The 27097-nt window shown below is 53.6% G+C and overlaps 8 non-coding genes across 8 annotated transcripts; 2 read left to right on the plus strand and 6 right to left on the minus strand.

Annotated features, from left to right (window-relative positions):
- Window positions 1-1759: 1759 nt before the first annotated feature.
- Window positions 1760-1831, minus strand: TRNAM-CAU (transfer RNA methionine (anticodon CAU)). The gene has a single exon. It is a non-coding gene; the product is annotated as a tRNA-Met (tRNA).
- A 1181-nt stretch (window positions 1832-3012) lies between these two features.
- TRNAS-AGA (transfer RNA serine (anticodon AGA)) lies at window positions 3013-3094 on the minus strand. The gene has a single exon. It is a non-coding gene; the product is annotated as a tRNA-Ser (tRNA).
- A 9315-nt stretch (window positions 3095-12409) lies between these two features.
- TRNAM-CAU (transfer RNA methionine (anticodon CAU)) lies at window positions 12410-12481 on the minus strand. Its single transcript has one exon. It is a non-coding gene; the product is annotated as a tRNA-Met (tRNA).
- A 2508-nt stretch (window positions 12482-14989) lies between these two features.
- Window positions 14990-15071, minus strand: TRNAS-AGA (transfer RNA serine (anticodon AGA)). The gene has a single exon. It is a non-coding gene; the product is annotated as a tRNA-Ser (tRNA).
- A 1249-nt stretch (window positions 15072-16320) lies between these two features.
- On the plus strand, window positions 16321-16392 carry TRNAM-CAU (transfer RNA methionine (anticodon CAU)). Its single transcript has one exon. It is a non-coding gene; the product is annotated as a tRNA-Met (tRNA).
- Window positions 16393-24127: 7735 nt separating this feature from the next.
- TRNAS-AGA (transfer RNA serine (anticodon AGA)) lies at window positions 24128-24209 on the plus strand. The gene has a single exon. It is a non-coding gene; the product is annotated as a tRNA-Ser (tRNA).
- A 1676-nt stretch (window positions 24210-25885) lies between these two features.
- On the minus strand, window positions 25886-25957 carry TRNAG-UCC (transfer RNA glycine (anticodon UCC)). The gene has a single exon. It is a non-coding gene; the product is annotated as a tRNA-Gly (tRNA).
- Window positions 25958-26377: 420 nt separating this feature from the next.
- TRNAS-AGA (transfer RNA serine (anticodon AGA)) lies at window positions 26378-26459 on the minus strand. The gene has a single exon. It is a non-coding gene; the product is annotated as a tRNA-Ser (tRNA).
- Window positions 26460-27097: the final 638 nt, after the last annotated feature.

Consider the following 27097-nt stretch of genomic DNA (forward strand, 5'->3'; position numbering starts at 1 on the left):
CATGGGTCATCATGCTGTCGACTTCAGTGGACATGCTGCCCAGCATCAGGCGTGCCAGGCATGCCACAGCTCATAGCCTCTCTCCTCCAAAAATTCTGCTTTCCTCTAGGTCGTTTCCACATATTTTAGCACCATTCCTGAATCAGCTGATGCCTACTATGAAATACTGTGCTGCTGCTGCCTTTCAAGGCACTGCCTTCTGTCGGCTGCTTAAGGGCTCATGAAATTCAGTGCCCCACAGAATAATGAAGGTTAGAAGAGGCCTCTAGAGATTGTCTGGGCCGACCTCCTGCTCTGAGTAGACCAAACTTCTCCGTTAGCTCAGCAGGCTCCAGGACTTGTCCCATGGACTTCTGAATACTGTTCACTTTTGAAGAGCTCACTGTCTCTTGCGTAGCTCTTCCAGGGCTGCACTGCAGCCCCTGTCACTTCTTTTCCCACAAAGACAGCCGGCATTAGCCTTGTTGCATTTCTTGAGTCAAGTCATGTTGAACCGGAACATCTGACAGGTATAAGAACCTCCTGTAAAACTGCATTCACCGTGCCTCTTATTTGGCTGGGACACCTCATGCACATCTATAGATATTTACTTTGTAACTCTATTCTTTGCATGCTAGCCTTTCTCCTCGGTCAGCAGGGTCCCGTTGCGAACTTTGGACGATGATTGCTTTTGGTGAATCCTTGTGCAGCTGGCCCAGAGTGGGTCATATCCCTATTCGCCACGGCGAGTCCCTTTGCCACTGACCACTTGGGACAACTGTAGTTGGTAGTAGAGGGAGAACTTTTACCCCAAATAAGAGGGTTGTGGTGAAACAGAATCGATTGGGTGAAATTAAATTATTGCCCACTGAAATACATTCACGTAGTGAGAAACAAAAAGACAAACAGAAAACACGACCTTTCCTCCCTCGTATTCTGGCTCAACTTCACTCCTCTACTCCAGACTGCTGTCCCCACCCATGTGGCACAGGGGAGATGCATCTTCCCTCTGCTCTTTCTGTCCCATTTTTTTTTTGTTTTTTTTCTTCCTCCTCTCTCTCTTTGCCATTTTCCACTCTTTCTGGATTCTCTTTTCATAGGGGCCACAAACTTTGCTGATGGCTCAGCTGTGTCCTGTATTGTGCGTTCTATGGAGCTGGAAGTGGCTGTGTCCACCACAGGTCAACTCCTGAGCTCTTCACACCCAGGCCACCCTGCAGCACCCCCTCTCCCCTCCACTACCAACACCTAGCCCCATGTAGCCAACACAGTGCCCACTGGGAATATCTGCTGAGCCCTGCTCCTGGCTGGACTTGACAGTGGGTACAGCAGCAAACACACTAGGATGGAGAAAACACCCCAGGTAGTAAAGTCTGTCACATTGGTGTTTCCCACACTGGCACCAGCCTGGTCCTCCTGCCCTCCTGCAGAGCCCTGGAGGTCCCCACCTGTGGCAGGGAAGTTGGGCATGGAGCTGCCTGATGGGAAGACAGCAACACCTGTGTTCCCAGGGCAGCCAGTGCTTCCTGAGGGGAACTCTGTGCTGTGCTCTGCCTGCTGCTCCACACCCACCAGTCTGCCTTGCTGAGGGGCACTTTGGGATTGCTGGCTGCTAAGAAGGCAAAGGAGAAGACGGCAAAGGCAGAGAGAAGGGGCTGAGGGTGCAGGGGGGCCACGGCCGTGGTTTTGCAGAGAGCTGGAGCACAGCAGTGCAGGAACCACTTGCTGACTGATGCGAGGGAGACACAGTGGCTGAGACAAGTGAGGGAATAAAATGGACTAGCAGAGGATGGTTTCGATCCATCGACCTCTGGGTTATGGGCCCAGCACGCTTCCGCTGCGCCACTCTGCTCCCCCCAGCACCCAAGCTGGGCCCTCCCACAGCCCTGCCTGACACTCGCTGGCACTGCCAGCACCAGCACTAGTGCTCACATCTCGTTCCCTTCCTTTTACCTGTGCCCTCGCCCAGGCAGGAAAAATGTCTGCCTGGAAACCTCACTGGCAGTGGGCCTCAGGTGGGAAGCGCAAGGGCCTTGCTTTGCCCTTCACCCCACATCTCCTGCCCATTTCACTGGATGGGGACTTTCCTTTGACCACCCCAGATGGCTCTGCAGGTGCTGAAGGAAACCGCAGAGCAAGGGGGAAGCTCATGAGGGCTGCAGCCCTGCTTGGAAATTCAGCTCCTGAGGGCTTGCAAGGCTGTACCCAGTGCAAAAGTCACTTCTCTTCCAGCCAAGAAGGGTGACGAGTACGGTTAGCATAGAATTACCAAGGAAAATTATTGGCCCATTTTAGCTGTGCATATAGCAGTGCCCCAGCCAGATGCTTGGAGGATCCTGATGTAGAGGAAAGCAGGGTTTATATATGTTTACAGTACAGCTGTGCCGACCAGTCAAACTACTCATGTTAAGGCCTGGGCTAATCAGTTACTATTGCTTGCGAAATCACTATGTGCTTGTCGACCTATGGTCAGTGGGGTGTTCATCTTCATTGCTCTAAACCACTGTCCAGTGCAGGTGGAGGGCTTTTATGCTAGATCCTGGTCCAATGCTGTTCTGGACACGCTCATATGCCTGGGGGTATTTTGAAAGACAAATCTCCTACTGTTTTGACATCAATATGGGGTGTTCTCAGCCTTTGAGAGCTGGTTTGAGATAGGTCTTCAGGTAAAAGCTCTTAGTCCTAGGCACTCTTTGTTCCTCTAAGCAAGTTGCATAGGTGTTTGCACTTTGATTCCACGCCTGCTACAAAGGCCTTGCCCTTCCCATGCTTTTGCTGTGCTCCCCCGCATATTCCGGCTTGTCCTCCTGGCTGGCACAGGCTCCTGAAAAGCCTGGAGCAGTCCCCACCACCATGCAGCCTGCCAGAGAGGCAAAGAAACCCCTCCGCTCTGTACCTGGTGCCATTCATCTCCTGCCCAACACTGCTGGGTATGGAGGAGTCTCCCAGTCACCAAAATGCAGAGCTGGCCCAGCCAGTACTGGGTGCTCAGCAGCGTGGTCCTTGCAGCCAGTCCCAAATGGAGCTGTGCCCCGTACTTGGCAGGATTCCAACCTGCACGGGGAAACCCCAGTGGATTTCTAGTCCATCGCCTTCACCACTCGGCCACAACTACCTGCTCCAGCCCTCTCGGCCCTGCTGATCACGCGCCCTCTGCAATGACACCTGGCTCCCTGGGAGTTTCAGGGCCAGGTCCCTGCAACTGGGACCTGTGCTGAGTGCAGCAGGCACCGGCTGCCTGCCCTCCCGAGGCCTTGCGAGGCGTAACCCCAGGGGCTATGGCTGTAGATGCCAGCGCCCTGTCCTCAGCAGGGCATCTGCGACATCGTGCCATGGGGGGATGGATTCACTCCCCAGCGGCCATCTCTGCTGCTTCCAGGGAAGAAGGGAAGACAGCTGTGTGGAGATATCCACGGATGGTGGTACTTGTGGGGTGGGATATTAGACCCCACTGTGCTTCTCAGATTTCTCGGAGGGGGACTCCAAGCCCTCTGTGAGCGCTAGGGTGGGAAAATTCCTGCAGGGAACATGGGGACCTCCCAGCAGCACCTCCAGCTCCTTGGGGACGTGGGGTGGTGTTAACCCTTCAACAAAGAGCACATCTGCCACGCAGGTGGTTGTTGTCTAGAGGGTACGGTTTGTGAGAGTGGGAGAGACCTATGGAAAGGGCAAGGTGCAGCCTGGCTGAGGATAAGAGTGGAGGGAGAATAAGTGCGAGGTGTGGACGACTTGCAGAGAGACAGAAGAGGGTTTCTTTTGCTGGCATAGGTATATCCAAATCTTTTTGCCAGCACTTGCAAGCATTGTCCAAATGCTGACCGTGGACCAAAATACCAGACAAGCAACACCAATAATTTCCATCAGTAGAGGAAAGTAGCTCTGTCTACCTTTCGTCTCTGGAGCAGGAATATTTGGAAAATGACGTTCAGGAGCCAGTGTGGAGGTGGTGCATCCACAGTGCCTGTCTGCATGCAGAGCAAGGGTGGGAGTTGGTTGCAGCTGAGAGCGTGAGCATGAGGAGCGACCTGAGGATCTGTGTGCATCGGGGGCTGGAAGGAGGAGGCCGGCCAGTATGCTACCTGTGGGTGCGGTGGGAGGAGGTCTGTTCTTTACGTAATGGCTCAAAGGCCTGTCTGTTGGATGTGAAGTCACCCTGGAGGCGCTGACCTATGCCATCCAGGCTCCAGCATTGCAGAGACATCCTGAAGTGTACTGGAACTGGGTCTAACAATGTTCGTGGTAACTGAGACACACTCATTTCTCTTGCATCTTGCGGCCTGTGGGACAAGGGAAACACGAGGAGCCTCTCACAACTAGATTCTTCGCCACAAGGGGGTGAAGCTTCTATGATTCCAGGGCTGCTTAAAGAAAAAAGCAGTGTTGTTCTCTGCGCTGACAGTCAAAAACTGTTCTGGGTACTGATGTTCTATGGAGGATATGGGTTGACGCAGTATTTGCAGACTCCCACTCTGTCATCAGCAATACTACAAGTAGGTGGAGTTATGAAGAGAGGGGTCATGATTGTGCATGCTCTGTTCCCTACTGAAATGCCCACACTAACGCCATGTTGCAGTCACACTGTCTATGCCCAGACCTGAAAAACAGCGCTTTCCTCCTTTCCACCACATACGCGTCCCCTGGAGTTTATTCCCAAAACACCAATGCAAAAGAGAAGTGCCATGACTGGTTTTCATATGAAATGTCTGAAGAAAATTCAGAGGACTGAGAAGCACACTCAAAACGGCTGCATTAACTTTCTTATCTGAATTATTGTCTGAACAACCTCCCTTCAAAACTGCTTCCCATCTTTGACTACCCACACAGTCAAGGAGGGTTACTGTGTGACCTTTCTCGTATTTCCACCTCCATCCACTGCTTCTTGCCATCCCATTGGGCATGACCAGCAATAGGATGGCTCTGTATACCTTAATCCACATGCACACCCTCCCACCCCAGAAAGGGATGAGAAGAAGACAGCACTCTCTTCTTCACTCTGCCTGTCCACCTTCCCATCCCGATGCTGTGGCACAGAACCGAGATCAAGAAACATCCCAGGTGTTTGGAGACGTGCATACGGTGACCCCTCAGCCTTCCCTTCTCCAGCAAACCAAGCCCTGCTCTCCCAGCCTGTCCTTGTTAAACAGGTGAGCCAAATCCATTTGGCATGGCTGACAGAGCCCCTAGACGTGCAGAAATGGGAGTCGGCCACACAGAGACACCGGTGGAGTCCCTGTAATAGCACCTGGCACGCAGACATCGAGGTCTCCTGCAGAGGAAGTACACTTTGAAGAAGGCTTTCCACTTGCTGCTGGGAGCAGATTAGAGCAAGAGAGAAAGCAGAAGCCACAGCATTCAGTCAGGGGAGGACGTGCACCTGCCCCACAGTTCATGCACCTCGAGCAGCAATGACTGCTGAGAGGTTTTGCTGGTGCCGCGCTGAGGAGAGAAATGCATCATGTGCGAGGCTGAACAGAGACACTAGATATTCCTTTGTGCTTGGCTGCGTGCTTGCATGTAGGAGGCCTTGCTTTACTGCTGAGCAGCTTAGGTGCTTTTTGCCTCCAAAACACCTGGGAGGAGCAAGGTGCATCAGCAAAAGGAAAGGAGGCATCAGCCTGACTTCCTAATGCCAGGGCTCTGACTGAGATTGAGGCTCACAAAGGCAGCTTGTCCCTGCATGTTTCTGAAGGCAGCCTCCACAGCTCAGCTGTACACACACGTATGTATTTTCCTGCCACCTCAGGAAGTGTTGTCATCTCAGTCCAGTTTATCAGCCAGCTTCTGTCCTCTGCCAGGGCGTACTAAGGACAGGAAAGTCCCTGCTTCCCGGGTGTACATGCCAGATGCGCTGGGTACACGGGCAGAAGAAATGAGCTCAGCTCTCAAATGGTTTCCATGGCAGGACTCAAGGTTGACCCTCAGAGACATCACAGGGCCATGATAACGAGGTCAGAGACTCAGCGTCCAGTTCTCTGAGGCTTTTTGGTCTTTCTCTTGCCTGCTTGCTTATTTGTGGTGCTCTGCTCTCCGTTCAGGGAGGTCCACCCTCAGCTGGCGGTAAGCTCAGGACAAAGGCCAGTGCTCTTTCTTGCAGAGCAGAGCAGGCGGCTAAATGAGACAGGAGGAGAACAAACTACCACGAGCCTCCAGCTATGCTGCACAAAGTCTTTAATGGGAAGGAACAAATGCAGTGGCACAGAACAGAGACCAAGAAACACATCTGCAGGGTTCAAGGAGGCGCAGAGAATTTCCCAAGGACAAACTCCACACAAAGCGCTTGCCTTTTCCCATTCTCCTCTACTCCGCTGCAATCCCAGCCCACCAAGAGCAGTCCCGAGCATTGGCACCCTCCCCCTGTCAGCAGGAAATTGAGCAAAGCAGAAGAGAATGAGCCCATTCTCCCGGACATCAGAGCAAAGCAGGGCCAGAGGAGGCACGGCAAGTCCTACAATGCAGAGAGGAGCAGCAGGCTCAGGTCCCTGTTGCCAGGTGCCTCAGGACACCCAGCCCATCTGCAAGCTGTGGCCACACTCCAGCTGATGTGCAGTCCCTGCTGTCTTTCTGGGATGATCTGCCAGCTTCAGCAGTTCAGACTGCAGCGGGGGGGAGGCAGACACAGCCCTGAGCCACCCAGGCCAAGGGAGCCTCCAGAAGAGATGGGCACCCCGCCGGCGCTGAGGGAGCTCCCAACAGCAGCTGACAGAGAGGATCCCACGGCTGTGCTCTGAGGGAAAGAGGTGAGGATGGGACCCAGCAGGGTCACCACCACCGGGGAGGCCTGGATGGCCACCGTCGAGTCAGCACAGCGGGCGACACAGGGCTCGCTGCAGCTGCTTGCCAGTGGGGTCGGGCCAGAGGAGCTGCAGGGCGTTGGGAGACAGGGTCTGAAGCAAGACATGTCTCCGTGAGGCAGACAAAGCTGAAACACAGAGCACAGAGAAAACACAGACCCCAACATCAGCTTATCTATCATTTCCTCAGCTCTCTCTGCAGATCCACTTTGCTGCCCTCCATCTCCATTTCTAGCTCCAATGCCCAGAAAGGGCCTGCAGCTGATCTTGCTAACACGCAGAACAGACTTGACATCTCACCTGAAGGCTGGATTTGAAGGACTGGGAGCAAAGATGTGCCTAATTAGCTACTTAATCCACCAGGACCTCCTCCTGCATTTCCCAGTGCAATAGCATGGGTGAAGGCTCTTGAAATGATCCCAGCACAAATAGGCTGGGTTGGACACGTGTCTCAGAACTCACCTCTTAACATCACACGCTATGCCTACAGCTCCCACAATACTCATCGTGCTCTCCAAGTGAGCTTAGAGCACCTGTGGCAGGACTGATCCTTCCCCATCTCCCAAACAAACTTTGCTGCATGGAAAAAGGCACTGGAGGCACTTGGCCATCTTGGTAGACACCATCTGCTGCAGCTGCACATTCAGGTGGGCAGTCCTCTCTGCCGCTGAACCCCAGTGATGTCTTTCTGCTTGAAAGAATAACCAGCTCTCCCCAGCCACCACCACCAAAACGGAAAGAGGTCACATCCTCCTTTGCTTTTGAAACAGTTCTATTGCAGGGCCAAGCTGAGGCAGCCCAAGTATCAGACGGAGTAGCCGCCATGACAGCAGTTCAGCGCACAGGGAGAGCTGGAGCAGAATCAGACTTACCTCGTTCCTCGAGGAAAGGGAGGCGAGAGAGGAGGATGCGGAGCCTGCAGCAGCACAGCCTTTTATGCTGTGTCCCAGAGCCCTGGGGGGCCACAAACATTCCTTGATCATGAAGCACCTAAACATCTAGCAGTTGCCACTTGCCAAGGCCTCGCTGGTGATTAAGCCCTCGCGTCTTCCACCTGAAATATTTTCCTCCCACTTCTTACCCTGGAACACCAAAACAATTCATCGGTGTCCCAGCATCATGAGGCTAATTAACGCCAAGGTCTCATTCTCGCTTGCAGGAAGATTTTTAAGGGCTTTGCATGATGTGGATTGCCTTATCACATTGCCTTCTTCATGGTGAGCATGGCCATCAGTCACTCTCAAATTCAGCTACGAGGGACACCTCAAGTCAACTCTCCAGTGTTTTCACTGCAGATGCTCACACTGACCCTGAGAGACATTTCTCCCAGTGGATCACCATAGACATACAGGATACTGTGGGTAAGTTCAAGCAGAACATCAAAACTGCACAATCGCACATGGGAGAAGAGAATCATGTCTGAAAGGATGTGGCAAAGGCCGCCGTCAAGGAAAGAACACAGTGTGCTGGAGGGGAACCCCTTGCGGGCAGGAGTGATGGCCACGAGGATCCTTGCTTACGCTCATCAGGCTGTACTGGTTCTGTGATCAAAGATACGCCCATGTCCTTCTCTGAAAGGGACCCATGCCCAAATTGACTTGTTCTGCTCAGCAAGGCCATTCTGGAGGCCATAGGCCTGTGTGGACGGCCTGCTTTTGAGGACAGGCTCAGGGCAGAGAGCCAAAAGCATATGGCCCTTTCTCCTGGGTCAGAATGGAGTGGCCCAATCCATGAAATTCAGATTTCAAAGGGACATGGGATCAGCCTCCCAGAGCCCCTGGGAGTCGTCGTGACGTGGAGGAGTTGGGAAAAACCCTGAGCTTGAGGCAAACAGGGGTCATCATGCTGTCGACTTCAGTGGACACGGTGCCCTGGCTGCAGGCTTTTGTGACTAAGTGCACACCAGAATAATAACAGTGTAGAAAGGACCTTTGTAGGTCCTCTGGGCTGACCTCCTGCTCCAAGCACACCAAACTTCCCCGGTACCTCAGCAGCCTCAGCAGTACCCCTCCAGGCCTTGTCCCATTGACTTCCGACCACTGCCACTGTCAGAGAGGTCACTGCCTTGCAGGCAACTGTCCAGGGCTGCACTGTACTCCCTATGGGCTTCCAGGACATGGCGGTGAGGGTGCCAGCACTGGTGAGCAGATCGCAGTGATACGGGGTGTGCTCAGGAGATCGGCTGAATAGAAGTTTACATGGGGTGCATCTACTATCACCTCAAGGAAGCCCACTTCTCTGTCTCATTCTCAGCGGCTTTTGAAGTATACCTAGTTCTAGGTTTGATCTGCAGGAACCAGGAGGCTGGAATGTGCTCCATGGCACATGAAGAAAACCATGAAGAGAACAAGGGATGGATGCATGCAAGGAATGCTACCCGCTCTGCATTTCACTTTCATGCCAGTGACTAGAAACCCCTAGTGGGTAGAAGGGCTGGGAGGAGGAGAGAGAGTCTGTCCCAGCACAGCTTTCACTGCAAATCCCAGCGGGAGCCTTCACTCTGAATCCTGATAGTTACTTCCTGTCCACCCCCACACATTGCCCCATAACCCTGGGATCTTCTCACTAGTGCTGGCACCCTCATTACCTTCTCCTGGTGACCTACTCGTGGGCCCGGGAGGCTCAGCTGGGAGAGACCCTGTCTGGTAAGGTGGGGACCAGGCCTCAAGCCCCTGCTCAGGTGAAAGCGTACCTCTTTGGTGGATACATGGTTGGAGTGGGTGATCTCAAAAGGTCCTTTCCAATTCAAGCTTTTTGATGACATCTGAGAGGAGGATACAGTTGGCCTTCTGTGCTGCGAGTGCACACCAACGGCTCATATTGATCTTCTCATCTACCAGTATGACCAAGTCCTTCTCCTCTCAGGGCTGCTCTCAATCCAGTCTCCTCCCAGACTGTCTTTGTGCTTGGGATTGCTCTGACCCACATGCAGGACCTTCCACTTGGCCTTGTTGAACTTCATGACTTTCTCACAGGCACACATCTCAAGCCTGTCAAGGTCCTTCTGGATTGCGGTTGTCACATTGCACTCCTCATGCTAACCATGGTCGCCATTCCATGATAAAACTGAGCCATGAAGAACACCTCAGGTCAGGTCTCAAGTGCTTTCAAGTGCAGGCACTCAGGCTAACCTAATGAGACATTTCTCCCCACAGGTCATTGCAGACACACACGAGACAGTGGGTAAGTTCAGGCAGAAGTTCAAGACTGCACAATCCCATACAGGAGAAGAGACTCACCTCCCCAGGGGTGTGGCAAAGCTCAAAGGTAAGGAAAGATCATGGTGAGCTAGAGGGAAGCCCCTTGCGGGCTGCACTGACGGCCACGAGGACCTTGCTTACGCTCATCAGGCTCTGCCACAGGCTGGTTTTTCTGTCCACAAGCCCAGGGAAAATAAGGCAGATTCATAATGAGGAAGAGTAGACCAGAGAGTCAGGAAGGTCTTGTTCAAGTCAACTCTCCATGGGACCTCCGTTGGTATGTCTCTTGAGAACTTAAGCAGGCCCTCATACTTCTTACACCAGAAGTCTGGGCTCACCTTGGGAAGAGGAGAACCTGTTCGAAGCAAGCAAATCGAGGCGTAGGAGGATGATCAAAGAGATGCGCGCATCCTTCCCTGAAAGAGACCCACACCCAGATTGACCTGTTTTGCTCAGCTAGGTCACCACAGAGGCCAAAGGCCTGCCTGGATGGCCTGCTTTTGAGGAGAGGTGCAGGGCAGGGAGCCAAAAGCTCTTGGCTTTTTTACCTGGGTCAGGAATGGGGTGGCCCATTCTATGCATTTCAGGTTACAGAGGGACATTGGATCAGTCTCCCAGAGCACCTGGGAGTCATCGTGATGTGGAAGAGTTGGGAAAAACCCTGAACGTGAGGCAAACATGGGTCATCATGCTGTCGACTTCAGTGGACATGCTGCCCCAGCCTCAGGCGTGCCAGGCATGCCACAGCTCATAGCCTCTCTCCTCCAAAAATTCTGCTTTCCTCTAGGCCGTTTCCACACATTTTAGCACCATTCCTGAATCAGCTGATGCCTACTATGAAATACTGTGCTGCTGCTGCCTCTCAAGGCACTGCCTTCTGGTGGCTGCTTAAGGGCTCATGAAATTCAGTGCCCCACAGAATAATGAAGGTTAGAAGAGGCCTCTAGAGATTGTCTGGGCCGACCTCCTGCTCTGAGTAGACCAAACTTCTCCGTTAGCTCAGCAGGCTCCAGGACTTGTCCCATGGACTTCTGAATACTGTTCACTTTTGAAGAGCTCACTGTCTCTTGCGTAGCTCTTCCAGGGCTGCACTGCAGCCCCTGTCACTTCTTTTCCCACAAAGACAGCCGGCATTAGCCTTGTTGCATTTCTTGAGTCAAGTCATGTTGAACCGGAACATCTGACAGGTATAAGAACCTCCTGTAAAACTGCATTCACCGTGCCTCTTATTTGGCTGGGACACCTCATGCACATCTATAGATATTTACTTTGTAACTCTGTTCTTTGCATGCTAGCCTTTCTCCTCGGTCAGCAGGGTCCCATTGCGAACTTTGGACGATGATTGCTTTTGGTGAATCCTTGTGCAGCTGGCCCAGAGTGGGTCATATCCCTATTCGCCACGGTGAGTCCCTTTGCCACTGACCACTTGGGACAACTGTAGTTGGTAGCAGAGGGAGAACTTTTACCCCAAATAAGAGGGTTGTGGTGAAACAGAATCGATTGGGTGAAATTAAATTATTGCCCACTGAAATACATTCACATAGTGAGAAACAAAAAGACAAACAGAAAACACGACCTTTCCTCCCTCGTATTCTGGCTCAACTTCACTCCTCTACTCCAGACTTCTCTACCCACCCATGTGGCACAGGGGAGATGCATCTTCCCTCTGCTCTTTCTGACCCTTTTTTTTTGTTTGTTTTTTTGCTTCCTCCTCTCTCTCTTTGCCATTTTCCACTCTTTCTGGATTCTCTTTTCATAGGGGCCACAAACTTTGTTGATGGCTCAGCTGTGTCCTGTAGTGGGTCTTCTGTGGAGCTGGAGGTGGCTGTGTCCACCACAGGTCAACTCCTGAGCTCTTCACACCCAGGCCACCCTGCAGCACCCCCTCTCCCCTCCACTACCAACACCTAGCCCCATGTAGCCAACACAGTGCCCACTGGGAATATCTGCTGAGCCCTGCTCCTGGCTGGACTTGTCTGTGGGTACAGCAGCAAACACACTAGGACGGAGAAAACACCCCAGGTAGTAAAGTCTGTCACATTGGTGTTTCCCACATTAGCACCAGCCTGGTCCTTCTGCCCTCCTGCAGAGCCCTGGAGGTCCCCACCTGTGGCAGGGAAGTTGGGCATGGAGCTGCCTGATGGGAAGACAGCAACACCTGTGTTCCCAGGGCAGGCAGTGCTTCCTGAGGGGAGCTCTGTGCTGTGCTCTGCCTGCTGCTCCACACCCACCAGTCTGCCTTGCTGAGGGGCACTTTGGGATTGCTGGCTGCTAAGAAGGCAAAGGAGAAGATGGCAAAGGCAGAGAGAAGGGGCTGAGGGTGCAGGGGGGCCACGGCCATGGTTTTGCAGAGAGCTGGAGCACAGCAGTGCAGGAACCACTTGCTGACTGATGCGAGGGAGACACAGTGGCTGAGACAAGTGAGGGAATAAAATGGACTAGCAGAGGATGGTTTCGATCCATCGACCTCTGGGTTATGGGCCCAGCACGCTTCCGCTGCGCCACTCTGCTCCCCCCAGCACCCAAGCTGGGCCCTCCCACAGCCCTGCCTGACACTCGCTGGCACTGCCAGCACCAGCACTAGTGCTCACATCTCCTTCCCTTCCTCTTACCTGTGCCCTTGCCCAGGCAGGAAAAATGTCTGCCTGGAAACCTCACTGGCAGTGGGCCTCAGGTGGGAAGCGCAAGGGCCTTGCTTTGCCCTTCACCCCACATCTCCTGCCCATTTCACTGGATGGGGACTTTCCTTTGACCACCCCAGATGGCTCTGCAGGTGCTGAAGGAAACCGCAGAGCAAGGGGGCAGCTCATGAGGGCTGCAACCCTGCTTGGAAATTCAGCTCCTGAGGGCTTGCAAGGCTGTACCCAGTGCAAAAGTCACTTCTCTTCCAGCCAAGAAGGGTGACGAGTACGGTTAGCATAGAATCACCAAGGAAAATTATTGTCCCATTTTAGCTGTGCATATAGCAGTGCCCCAGCCAAATGCTTGGAGGATCCTGATGTAGAGGAAAGCAGGGTTTATATATGTTTACAGTACAGCTGTGCCGACCAGTCAAACTACTCATGTTAAGGCCTGGGCTAATCAGTTACTATTGCTTGCGAAATCACCATGTGCTTGTCGACCTATGGTCAGTGGGGTGATCATCTTCATTGCTCTAAACCACTGTCCAGTGCAGGTGGAGGGCTTTTATGCTAGATCCTGGTCCAATGCTGTTCTGGACACGCTCATATGCCTGGGGGTATTTTGAAAGACAAATCTCCTACTGTTTTGACATCAATATGGGGTGTTCTCAGCCTTTGAGAGCTGGTTTGAGATAGGTCTTCAGGTAAAAGCTCTTAGTCCTAGGCACTCTTTGTTCCTCTAAGCAAGTTGCATAGTTATTTGCACTTTGATTCCACACCTGCTGCGAGGGCCTTGCCCTTCCCATGCTTTTGCTGTGCTCCCCCGCATATTCCGGCTTGTCCTCCTGGCTGGCACAGGCTCCTGAAAAGCCTGGAGCAGTCCCCACCACCATGCAGCCTGCCAGAGAGGCAAAGAAACCCCTCCGCTCTGTACCTGGTGCCATTCCTCTCCTGCCCAACACTGCTGGGTATGGAGGAGTCTCCCTGTCACCCCAGGGCAGGGTCGGTCCAGGCAGCACTGGGTGCTCCCCATCCTTAGATCCTCTGAGATGTTCCAGGAAGGCTCTGGCCAGGCTAAGCTGGTAGAGCCTGTTGGTGAGGGTGAGGGATGAGGTCGGAGTACTGAGGCTTGCATGTTTGTGCTGTATCTGCTGGTTCCCCCTCTAGTCCACAGGCCAGAGCATGCAGCAACCTGACAGCAGACAAGAGCTAAAGAGGGATGGAGTGCTATGGAGTGTGGGCTCAGATACAAGCGTGGCTGCAGACTATCTGCTACAGAGGATACTGCTCAAGGTGGAGAATTTGCATGCAGCTCAAGAGGTCCCTGCCTCACATCCAGGTCCCCCTTTCACTGCCCCTTTCCTTCTTCATCCATGCTGCCAACGTGTCTGGGCTTCTCCTTTGCTTGCGCTGCTTCCGCCAGCCTCAGTGGAATTGCTGCAGTGAACAGACCGTTCACATGCAATGGGCTTTCCTCTCCTTCTCAACCTCCTTCTCTTTCTCTGGGCTCTTTTGCCATGCGCCCTGCAGGGTTTCCCTTTTTCCTGAAGGTGCTGCACCACCCAGGCAGGCTACCAGCAGCCCCCATTCCTCTCAGGGGTGTGAGAGAGCAAACCCGTCAGGGCCTGTGATGGCAGAGGGTGGTCTCCTGATGCCACAGTCACCACCATGTCCTCTTTCGCAATTTCACGTCTTTCACAGAACAGAAGGAGAAGGAGAGAGCCACTCTCATCATCTCATCCTTAAGCTGAATTTGGGAAAGTCCTGTGGGAAAGGCTGTCCACGTGTGCAGGGACTGGAGACGGGGTCAGGCAGATTATCCTCAGGACCCCAGCTGAGCTCTCAGGTCTATGATGTGTCTTCCCTTCACCATTAGCAATGAGGTCCATGTATGCACAGGAGGACCTCTTTTGTAGCTCGTAGTCAGTCCTGTCCCCTTGTCTTCCCCCACTTGCCTGCTGCTGCACACCAGTTTGCCTTTGTGAGACCTAAAGTGAGGGGCACTTTGTGAGGACTGCCAAGATCTCAGATCCATGAGATGTTGTCCCTTCTTTGTTAGCCATGAGGGCCATGTTGTGCAGGCTCTCTTTGGACATGAGCAGCTCTAGTTTCAGGTGTAAGGTAGACAGCTGTTTGGGATGTGTGGGGAGGTCAGGCTCTGAAGTTCTGCTCATCAAACAGAAAAGTGGACATCTTACTGGTCCAGTGGCTTCCCCCACCTTGCCTACCTTGTAGATTTGGAGAAGAATTTCCCACCCGTGCAGGCATTTGTGGGGACAAGTGTGTAGACTAAGGGGTTTTGCTGTGTCCCTCGGTGCCCTGTGCAGCTGGAGGGACTGCATCTGTGGAGCTGAGTCCCATGTTTGCATGGTGGTGGTTGCAAAATGGGCCTGTGCCCCGTAGTTGGCAGGATTCGAACCTGCGCAGGGAAACCCCAATGGATTTCTAGTCCATCGCCTTCACCACTCAGCCACAACTACCTGCTCCAGCCCTCTCGGCCCAGCTGATCATGTGCCCTCTGCAATGACACCTGGCTCCCTGGGAGTTTCAGGGCCAGGTCCCTGCAACTGGGACCTGTGCTGAGCGCAACAGGCACCGGCTGCCTGCCCTCCCGAGGCCTTGCGAGGCGTAACCCCAGGGGCTATGGCTGTAGATCACAGCGCCCTGTCCTCAGCTGGGCTGATGCAGTATTTACAGACCCCCACTCTGTCATCAGCAATGCTAGGTGCATCAGCAAAAGATTCAGAGCATACATGCCAGCCACGCTGGGTACTAACTTGAGGAGGCCCTCATCCTTCTTCTAGCTGGGCCACTGGCCTTACCTTGGGATGCTGAGAATCTGTTGGAAGCAAGATGATCAAAGAGATGCATGCGTTCTTCTGTGAAAGGAACCCTCCCCTAAATTGACCTGTTTTGCTCAGCAAGTTCACCACAGAGCCCAAAGGCCTAGGTGGCCTGCTTTAGAAGAGAGGCTTAGGACAGGGAGACAAAAACTCATGGCTCTTCTTTCTGGGTCAGGGATGGGGTTGCCCATTCCACTCATGTAAATCTAGAAAGGGGCATTGGATCAGTCTCCCAGAGCACCTCGGATTCACTGCGCTGTGGACTAGTTGGAAAAAGCACTAAACTCTGGGCAAATGTGAGTCATCATGCGGTGAACTTCACATGATGCCTTGGCCTCAGGTTTGCCAAGGATACCAGAGCTCATAGCCTCATAAAACAACTGGTGTTTCTGTGCAATCTTCTGCTTCCCTCTAGGCTGTTTCCACACATTTTAGCACTGTTCCTGAATCAGCTGATGCCTGCTATGAAATCTTGTGCTGCTGCTGCCTCGTGTCTGGGCACAGTCCTGCAGCCCCTAGGAGCTGAATTTCTGGGCAGGGTTGCAGCCCTCATGAGCTCGGTGGAGAGCAGTTCCTCTCCAACCTGCACAGCAACAAGGCTGCCTGCTTGCTCCGTAGTTTCCGTTAGCACTTGCCGAGACAGCTGCGGTGGCCAAAGAGAAAGTGCCCATATGAGGAGGAGATGTGGGGTGAAGGGCAAAGCAAGGCCCTTGCGCTTCCCACCTGAGGCCCACTGCCAGTGAGGTTTCCAGGCAGACATTTTTCCTGCCTGGGCAAGGGCACAGGTAAGAGGAAGGGAAGGAGATGTGAGCACTAGTGCTGGTGCTGGCAGTGCCAGCGAGTGTCAGGCAGGGCTGTGGGAGGGCCCAGCTTGGGTGCTGGGGGGAGCAGAGTGGCGCAGCGGAAGCGTGCTGGGCCCATAACCCAGAGGTCGATGGATCGAAACCATCCTCTGCTAGTCCATTTTATTCCCTCACTTGTCTCAGCCACTGTGTCTCCCTCGCATCAGTCAGCAAGTGGTTCCTGCACTGCTATGCTCCAGCTCTCTGCAAAACCATGGCCGTGGCCCCCCTGCACCCTCAGCCCCTTCTCTCTGCCTTTGCCATCTTCTCCTTTGCCTTCTTAGCAGCCAGCAATCCCAAAGTGCCCCTCAGCAAGGCAGACTGGTGGGTGTGGAGCAGCAGGCAGAGCACAGCACAGAGCTCCCCTCAGGAAGCACTGCCTGCCCTGGGAACACAGGTGTTGCTGTCTTCCCATCAGGCAGCTCCATGCCCAACTTCCCTGCCACAGGTGGGGACCTCCAGGGCTCTGCAGGAGGGCAGAAGGACCAGGCTGGTGCTAATGTGGGAAACACCAATGTGACAGACTTTACTACCTGGGGTGTTTTCTCCGTCCTAGTGTGTTTGCTGCTGTACCCACAGACAAGTCCAGCCGGGAGCAGGGCTCAGCAGATATTCCCAGTGGGCACTGTGTTGGCTACATGGGGCTAGGTGTTGGTAGTGGAGGGGAGAGGGGGTGCTGCAGGGTGGCCTGGGTGTGAAGAGCTCAGGAGTTGACCTGTGGTGGACACAGCCACTTCCAGCTTCATAGAACGCCCACTACAGGACACAGCTGAGCCATCAGCAAAGTTTGTGGCCCCTATGAAAAGAGAATCCAGAAAGAGTGGAAAATGGCAAAGAGAGAGAGGAGGAAGCAAAAAAAACAAAAAAAACAAGGGTCAGAAAGAGCAGAGGGAAGATGCATCTCCCCTGTGCCACATGGGTGGGTAGAGAAGTCTGGAGTAGAGGAGTGAAGTTGAGCCAGGATATGAGGGAGGAAAGGTGGTATTTTCTGTTCGCCTTTTTGTTTCTCTCTGTGTAGGTCTGTATCGATTGGCAGTAAATATTCCCAAACCTAGTCTGTTTCACCCACAACCCTCTTATTTTGGGTAAACCTCTGGAAGAGGTTGCCCAGAGAAGTTGTGGATGCCCCCTCCCTGGAAGTGTTCAAGGCCAGGTTGCATGGGTCTTTGAGGAACCTGGTTTAGTGGAAAGTGTCCCTGCCAACGGGCCATGATCTATAAGGTCCCTTCCAAACCAAACCACCCTATGTTTCTATGATTCTAAGATGGCTCTGTCTTCTTTACTCTGCCTGTCCACACTCTCATCCCAGGAGTCTGGAGACTTGCATAAGATGCCACTTAAGCCTTCCCTTCCCCAGGGTACTCCAAACCCAGCTCTCTCAGCCTGTTCACGGCAGATGAACAAAGTCCTTGATAACCTCAGTGTCCCTTTGGAAGGGCTGAGACAACCCTCAGCTGGGCAGAAGTGGGAATCGGCCTGCTTGCTTGTCTTTGGTGTGTTGGAGGTCAACAGACAATTGGTGGTAAGCTCAGGACAAAAGGCCAGAGCTCTTCCTTCCACAGCAGATGGCTAACTCAGAGAGGAGAAGAACAAACCAGCAAGAGTCTGCAGCTATGCTGCACAAAGTCCTCAATGAAAAGCAACAAATGCAGTGGCACAGAACAGACACCAAAGAACAATTTGCAGGGTTCAGGGCGGCACAGAGAGTGGCCTGTTTCTCAAGGACAAGCTCCACAAAAAGCGCTTGCCTTTCCCCATTCTGCTCTACCAGGTGACAATTCCACACATGTAGATCTAGAAAGGGACATGGGATCAGTCTCCCAGAGCCTGAACCTGGGATTCACTGCAATGTGGACGAGTTGGGAAAACCCCTGAACTCCATGCAAATGTGAGTCATCGTGTTGTGGACTTCAGTGGACATGATGCCTTGGCCTCAGGCGTGCTAAGAATACCAGAGCTCATAGCCTCATAAAACAACTGGTGCCTCTATGCAATCTTGTGCTGCTGCTGCCTTCCAAGGCATTGCCTTGTGGTGGCTGCTCAAGGGCTCATGTGCCTCAGTGCACCCCAGAATAATGGAGGTGGGAACGAAACTCCAGAGGTCCTCTGTTCCACTGCACTACTCTGAGCAGACCAAGCTTCCCAGTAACTCAGCAAGCTCTGGGACTCTTGTCTTTTTGCACTGAACCTCTCAGCAGAGATTGACTCCCTCCTTTCCACAACCTTCTGTAGCTGGTTGGGACAGCAATTCCATCCCCTCCTCCTCACCTTGCCTCATCTCCGCCAGAATCACCCACTCCAGCCATGTGTCCACCAAAGAGGTACGTTTTCACCTGAGCAGGGGCTTGAGGCCTGGTCCCCACCTTACCAGACAGAGTCTCTCCCAGCTGAGCCTCCCGGGCCCACGAGTAGGTCAGCAGGAGAAGGTAATGAGGGTGCCAGCACTGGTGAGAAGATCCCAGGGTTATGGGGCAATGTGTGGGGGTGGACAGGAAGTAACTATCAGGATTCAGAGTGAAGGCTCCCGCTGGGATTTGCAGTGAAAGCTGTGCTGGGACAGACTCTCTCTCCTCCTCCCAGCCCTTCTGCCCACTAGGGGTTTCTAGTCACTGGCATGAAAGTGAAATGCAGAGCGGGTAGCATTCCTTGCATGCATCCATCCCTTGTTCTCTTCATGGTTCTCTTCATGTGCCATGGAGCACACTCCAACCTCCTGGTTCCTGCAGATCAAACCTAGAACTAGGTATACTTCAAAAGCCGCTGAGAATGAGACAGAGAAGTGGGCTTCCTTGAGGTGATAGTAGATGCACCCCATGTAAACTTCTATTCAGCCGATCTCCTGAGCACACCCCGTATCACTGCGATCTGCTCACCAGTGCTGGCACCCTCACCGCCATGTCCTGGAAGCCCATAGGGAGTGCAGTGCAGCCCTGGACAGTTGCCCACAAGGCAGTGACCTCTCTGACAGTGGCAGTGTGCGGAAGTCAACGGGACAAGGCCTGGAGGGGTACTGCTGAGGCTGCTGAGGTACCGGGGAAGTTTGGTGTGCTTGGAGCAGGAGGTCAGCACAGAGGACCTACAAAGGTCCTTTCTAAACTGTTATTATTCTGGTGTGCACTTAGTCACAAAAGCCTGCAGCCAGGGCACCGTGTCCACTGAAGTCGACAGCATGATGACCCCTGTTTGCCTCAAGCTCAGGGTTTTTCCCAACTCTTCCACATCACGACAACTCCCAGGGACTCTGGGAGACCGATCCCACGTCCCTTTGAAATCTGAATTTCATGGATTGGGCCACTCCATTCCGACCCAGGAGAAAGGGCCATATGCTTTTGGCTCTCTGCCCTGAGCCTGTCCTCAAAAGCAGGCCGTCCATGCAGGTCTTTGGCATCCAGAATGCCCTTGCTGAGCAGAACAAGTTAATTTGGGCATGGGTCCCTTTCAGAGAAGGACATGGGCGTATCTTTTGATCACAAAACTGGTACAGACTGATGAGCGTAAGCAAGGATCCTCGTGGCCATCACTCCTGCCCGCAAGGGGTTCCTCTCCAGCACACTGTGTTCTTTCCTTGACGGCGGCCTTTGCCACATCCTTTCAAACATGATTCTCTTCTCCCATGTGCGATTGTGCAGTCTTGATGTTCTGCTTGAACTTACCCACAGTATCCTGTATGTCTATGGTGACCCACTGGGAGAAATGACTCTCAGGGTCAGTGTGAGCATCTGCAGTGAAAACACTGGAGAGTTGACTTGAGGTGTCCCTCGTAGCTGAATTTGAGAGTGACTGATGGCCATGCTCACCTTGAAGAAGGCAATGTGATAAGGCAATCCACATCATGCAAAGCCCCTAAAAATCTTCCTGCACGCGAGACTGAGACCTTGGCGCTAATTAGCCTCATGATACTGGGACACTGATGAATTGTTTTGATGTTCCAGGGTAAGAAGTGGGAGGAAAATATTTCAGGTGGAAGACGCGAGGGCTTAATCACCAGCGAGGCCTTGGCAAGTGGCAACTGCTAGATGTTTAGATGCTTCATGAGAAAGGAATGTTTGTGGCCCCCCAGGGCTCTGGGACACAGCATAAAAGGCTGTGCTGCTGCAGGCTCCGCATCCTCCTCTCTCGCCTCTCTTTCCTCGAGGAACGAGGTAAGTCTGATTCTGCTCCAGCTCTCCCTGTGCGCTGAACTGCTGTCATGGCGGGTACTCCGTCTGATACTTGTCTGCCTCAGCTTTTGGTTTCAAAAGCAAAGGAGGATGTGACCTCTTTCCGTTTTGGTGGTGGTGGCTGGGGAGAGCTGGTTATTCTTTCAAGCAGAAAGACATCACTGGGGTTCAGCGGCAGAGAGGACTGCCCACCTGAATGTGCAGCTGCAGCAGATGGTGTCTACCAAGATGGCCAAGTGCCTCCAGTGCCTTTTTCCATCAGCAAAGTTTATTTGGGAGATGGGGAAGGATCAGTCCTGCCACAGGTGCTTTAAGCTCACTTGGAGAGCACGATGAGTATTGTGGGAGCTGTAGGCATAGCGTGTGATGTTAAGAGGTGAGTTCTGAGACACGTGTCCAACCCAGCCTGTTTGTGCTGGGATCATTTCAAGAGCCTTCACCCATGCTATTGCACTGGGAAATGCAGGAGGAGGTCCTGGTGGATTAAGTAGCTAATTAGGCACATCTTTGCTCCCAGTCCTTCAAATCTAGCCTTCAGGTGAGATGTCATGCCTGTTCTGCGTGTTAGCAAGATAAGCTGCAGGCCCTTTCTGGGCATTGGAGCTAGAAATGGAGATGGAGGGCAGCAAAGTGGATCTGCAGAGAGAGCTGAGGAAATGATAGATAAGCTGATGTTGGGGTCTGTGTTTTCTCTGTGCTCTGTGTTTCAGCTTTGTCTGCCTCACGGAGACATGTCTTGCTTCAGACCCTGTCTCCCAACGCCCTGCGGCTCCTCTGGCCCGACCCCACTGGCAAGCAGCTGCAGCGAGCCCTGTGTCGCCCGCTGTGCTGACTCGACGGTGGCCATCCAGGCCTCCCCGGTGGTGGTGACCCTGCCGGGTCCCATCCTCACCTCTTTCCCTCAGAGCACAGCCGTGGGATCCTCTCTGTCAGCTGCTGTTGGGAGCTCCCTCAGCGCCAGCGGGGTGCCCATCTCTTCTGGAGGCTCCCTTGGCCTGGGTGGCTCAGGGCTGTGTCTGCCTCCCCCCCGCTGCAGTCTGAACTGCTGAAGCTGGCAGATCATCCCAGAAAGACAGCAGGGATTGCACATCAGCTGGAGTGTGGCCACAGCTTGCAGATGGGCTGGGTGTCCTGAGGCACCTGGCAACAGGGACCTGAGCCTACTGCTCCTCTCTGCATTGTAGGACTTGCCGTGCCTCCTCTGGCTCTGCTTTGCTCTGATGTCCGGGAGAATGGGCTCATTCTCTTCTGCTTTGCTCAATTTCCTGCTGACAGGGGGAGGGTGCCAATGCTCGGGACTGCTCTTGGTGGGCTGGGATTGCAGCGGAGTAGAGGAGAATGGGAAAAGGCAAGCGCTTTGTGTGGAGTTTGTCCTTGGGAAATTCTCTGCACCTCCTTGAACCCTGCAGACGTGTTTCTTGGTCTCTGTTCTGTGCCACTGCATTTGTTCCTTCCCATTAAAGACTTTGTGCAGCATAGCTGGAGGCTCGTGGTAGTTTGTTCTCCTCCTGTCTCATTTAGCCGCCCGCTCTGCTCTGCAAGAAAGAGCACTGGCCTTTGTCCTGAGCTTACCGCCAGCTGAGGGTGGACCTCCCTGAACTGAGAGCAGAGCACCACAAATAAGCAAGCAGGCAAGAGAAAGACCAAAAAGCCTCAGAGAACTGGACGCTGAGTCTCTGACCTCGTTATCATGGCCCTGTGATGTCTCCGAGGGTCAACCTTAAGTCCTGCCACAGAAAACATTTGAGAGCTGAGCTCATTTCTTCTGCCCGTGTACCCAGCGCATCTGGCATGTACACCCGGGAAGCAGGGACTTTCCTGTCCTTAGTACCCCCTGGCAGAGGACAGAAGCTGGCTGATAAACTGGACTGAGATGACAACACTTCCTGAGGTGGCAGGAAAATACATACGTGTGTGTGCAGCTGAGCTGTGGAGGCTGCCTTCAGAAACATGCAGGGACAAGCTGCCTTTGTGAGCCTCAATCTCAGTCAGAGCCCTGGCATTAGGAAGTCAGGCTGATGCCTCCTTTCCTTTTGCTGATGCACCTTGCTTTCCCAGGTGTTTTGGAGGCAAAAAGCACCTAAGCTGCTCAGCAGTAAAGCAAGGCCTCCTACATGCAAGCACGCAGCCAAGCACAAAGGAATATCTAGTGTCTCTGTTCAGCCTCGCACATGATGCATTTCTCTCCTCAGCGCGGCACCAGCAAAACCTCTCAGCAGTCATTGCTGCTCGAGGTGCATGAACTGTGGGGCAGGTGCACGTCCTCCCCTGACTGAATGCTGTGGCTTCTGCTTTCTCTCTTGCTCTAATCTGCTCCCAGCAGCAAGTGGAAAGCCTTCTTCAAAGTGTACTTCCTCTGCAGGAGACCTCGATGACTGTGTGCCAGGTGCTATTACAGGGACTCCACCGGTGTCTCTGTGTGGCCGACTCCCATTTCTGCACGTCTAGGGGCTCTGTCAGCCATGCCAAAGGGATTTGGCTCACCTGTTTTACAAGGACAGGCTGGGAGAGCTGGGCTTGGTTTGCTGGAGAAGGGAAGGCTGAGGGGTCACCGTATGCATGTCTCTAAACACCTGGGATGTTTCTTGGTCTCAGTTCTGTGCCACAGCATCGGGATGGGAAGGTGGACAGGTAGAGTGAAGAAGAGAGTGCCGTCTTCTTCTCATCCCTTTCTGGGGTGGGAGGGTGTGCATGTGAATGAAAGAGAAATGAGCATGTCTCAGTTCTTAGTTACCATGAACGTTGTTAGACCCAGTTCCAGTACACTTCAGGATGTCTCTGCAATGCTGGAGCCTGGATGGCGTAGGTCAGCATCTCCAGGGTGACTTCACATCCGACAAACCGGCCTTTGAGCCATTACGTAAAGAACAGACCTCCTCCCACCGCACCCGCAGGTAGCATACTGGCCGGCCTCCTCCTTCCAGCCCCCAGTGCACACAGATCCTCAGGTCGCTCCTCATGCTCACTCTCTCAGCTGCAACCACTTCCCACCCTTGCTCTGCATGCAGACAGGCACTGTGGATGCACCACCTCCACACTGGCTCCTGAACGCCATTTTCCAAATGTTCCTTCTCTAATGCCTCGCACTTATTCTCCCTTTGCCCCTCCACTCTTATCCTCAGCCAGGCTGCACCTTGCCCTTTCCATAGGTCTCTCCCACTCTCACAAACCGTACCCTCTAGACAACAACCACCTGCGTGGCAGCTGTGCTCTTTGTTGAAGGGTTAACACCACCCCACGTCCCCAAGGGGCTGGAGGTGCTGCTGGGAGGTCCCCATGTTCCCTGCAGGAATTTTCCCACCCTAGCGCTCACAGACAGCTTGGAGTCCCCCTCCGAGAAATCTGAGAAGCACAGTGGGGTCTAATATCCCACCCCACAAGTACCACCATCCGTAGATGTCTCCACACAGCTGTCTTCCCTTCTTCCCTGGAAGCAGCAGAGATGGCTACTGGGGAGTGAAACCATCCCCCCATGGCACGATGTCGCAGATGCCCTGCTGAGGACAGGGCGCTGGCATCTACAGCCATAGCCCCTGGGGTTACGCCTCGCAAGGCCTCGGGAAAGCTGGCAGCCGGTGCCTGTTGCGCTCAGCACAGGTCCCAGTTGCAGGGACCTGGCCCTGAAACTCCCAGGGAGCCAGGTGTCATTGCAGAGGGCGCGTGATCAGCAGGGCCGAGAGGGCTGGAGCAGGTAGTTGTGGCTGAGTGGTGAAGGCGATGGACTAGAAATCCATTGGGGTTTCCCCGCGCAGGTTCAAATCCTGCCAACTATGGGGCACAAGCCCATTTTGCAACCACCACCATGCAAACATGGGACTCAGCTCCTGCACGGGTGGGAAATTCTTCTCCAAATCTACAAGGTAGGCAAGGTGGGGGAAGCCACTGGACCAGTAAGATGTCCACTTTTCTGTTTGATGAGCAGAACTTCAGAGCCTGACCTCCCCACACATCCCAAACAGCTGTCTACCTTACACCTGAAACTAGAGCTGCTCATGTCCAAAGAGAGCCTGCACAACATGGCCCTCATGGCTAACAAAGAAGGGACAACATCTCATGGATCTGAGATCTTGGCAGTCCTCACAAAGTGCCCCTCACTTTAGGTCTCACAAAGGCAAACTGGTGTGCAGCAGCAGGCAAGTGGGGGAAGACAAGGGGACAGGACTGACTACGAGCTACAAAAGAGGTCCTCCTGTGCATACATGGACCTCATTGCTAATGGTGAAGGGAAGACACATCATAGACCTGAGAGCTCAGCTGGGGTCCTGAGGATAATCTGCCTGACCCCGTCTCCAGTCCCTGCACACGTGGACAGCCTTTCCCACAGGACTTTCCCAAATTCAGCTTAAGGATGAGATGATGAGAGTGGCTCTTTCCTTCTCCTTCTGTTCTGTGAAAGACGTGAAATTGCGAAAGAGGACATGGTGGTGACTGTGGCATCAGGAGACCACCCTCTGCCATTACAGACCCTGATGGGTTTGCTCTCTCACACCCCTGAGAGGAATGGGGGCTGCTGGTAGCCTGCCTGGGTGGTGCAGCACCTTCAGGAAAAAGGGAAACCCTGCAGGGCGCATGGCAAAAGAGCCCAGAGAAAGAGAAGGAGGTTGAGAAGGAGAGGAAAGCCCATTGCACGTGAATGGTCTGTTCACCGCAGCAATTCCAATGAGGCTGGCGGAAGCAGTGCAAGCAAAGGAGAAGCCCAGACATGTTGGCAGCATGGATGAAGAAGGAAAGGGGCAGTGAAAGGGGGACCTGGATGTGAGGCAGGGACCTCTTGAGCTGCATGCAAATTCTCCGCCCTGACCAGAGCCCCTGTAGTAGGCAGGCATAATAAAGAACAGGCATCCTCCCACTGTAGCCCCAGATTGCATACCTAGCCTCATGAAGCAAAGTGGATGTCTCTGTCCCCCAGCCAGGGCCCCAAGCAGCTGATGCTGTATCAGCATTTCTTACCAACATCCTTATCTGGGATCCCTGGGCGAGAAACTGGGGAGTACCAGGGGTGAAGACAGAGCCTGTCCAGCAAGAGTGGGCGCATCATGGCAGGGAACAGAGGACCATACTAGAGGGTGTTGCCTGTCACCTCGGGTTCCAGGGACAGTCTCCGGCCTCCGTGCTGCTCTGATCAGAACAGTCCAGGGTTGCACAAGAGAGTTTACATAAAGCGGGGGCTGTTTTTGTGGTACCCAGAAACAGTGCTGAGGCTTTCCCCCCGGAAATGAAGATGTTGCCAGGGGCTGTGTGGAACCACAGCTGCTGTGGGCAGCAGCGAAGAGCTCTCAGCTTGAGAGTGGGGCTTTTCTAGTGAGCAGCAGAGGTGCCCGGCAAGCAGCTGCTCTGTTCTGGCTTCCTTACTGGTTGGAGATGAATTTGCTTGGGGAAGCTGAGCAGGCAGTGTTGGAGTTTGAGACGCAATGCTGCACCATGCTGCCCGGCCAAAGAAAAGCGCTCTTGCGTTGGCCGGGAATCGAACCCGGGTCAACTGCTTGGAAGGCAGCTATGCTCACCACTATACCACCAACGCCGCTGCCTGTGCATTTTTTTCCACCTGCTGAGCCACAGGATGGCCAGCCTTCTGCCTCCAGAGTCTGTGTGTTTCTGCCTGTGTGAGATGTTGGCTACGAAATCTCAACTTTGTGAGGGCTGCCAAGATCCCAGATCCATGAGATGTCTTCCCTTCTTTGTTAGCAATGAGGGCCACGTTGTGCAGGCTCTCTTTGGACATGAGCAGCTCTAGTTTCAGGTGTAAGGTAGACAGCTGTTTGGGATGTGTGGGGAGGACAGGCTCTGAAGTTCTGCTCATCAAACAGAAAAGTGGACATCTTACTGGTCCAGTGGCTTCCCCCAACTTGCCTACCTTGTAGGTTTGGAGAAGAATTTCCCACCCGTGCAGGAGCTGAGTCCCATGTTTGCATGGTGGTGGTTGCAAAATGGGCTTGTGCCCCATAGTTGGCAGGATTTGAACCTGCGCGGGGAAACCCCAATGGATTTCTAGTCCATCGCCTTCACCACTCAGCCACAACTACCTGCTCCAGCCCTCTCGGCCCTGCTGATCACGCGCCCTCTGCAATGACACCTGGCTCCCTGGGAGTTTCAGGGCCAGGTCCCTGCAACTGGGACCTGTGCTGAGCGCAACAGGCACCGGCTGCCAGCCTTCCCGAGGCCTTGCGAGGCGTAACCCCAGGGGCTATGGCTGTAGATGCCAGCGCCCTGTCCTCAGCAGGGCATCTGCGACATCGTGCCATGGGGGGATGGTTTCACTCCCCAGTAGCCATCTCTGCTGCTTCCAGGGAAGAAGGGAAGACAGCTGTGTGGAGACATCTACGGATGGTGGTACTTGTGGGGTGGGATATTAGACCCCACTGTGCTTCTCAGATTTCTCGGAGGGGGACTCCAAGCTGTCTGTGAGCGCTAGGGTGGGAAAATTCCTGCAGGGAACATGGGGACCTCCCAGCAGCACCTCCAGCCCCTTGGGGACGTGGGGTGGTGTTAACCCTTCAACAAAGAGCACAGCTGCCACGCAGGTGGTTGTTGTCTAGAGGGTACGGTTTGTGAGAGTGGGAGAGACCTATGGAAAGGGCAAGGTGCAGCCTGGCTGAGGATAAGAGTGGAGGGGCAAAGGGAGAATAAGTGCGAGGCATTAGAGAAGGAACATTTGGAAAAT

The sequence above is a fragment of the Opisthocomus hoazin genome, chromosome 10 (assembly GCF_030867145.1).
Source record: "Opisthocomus hoazin isolate bOpiHoa1 chromosome 10, bOpiHoa1.hap1, whole genome shotgun sequence".
NCBI lineage: Eukaryota > Metazoa > Chordata > Aves > Opisthocomiformes > Opisthocomidae > Opisthocomus > Opisthocomus hoazin.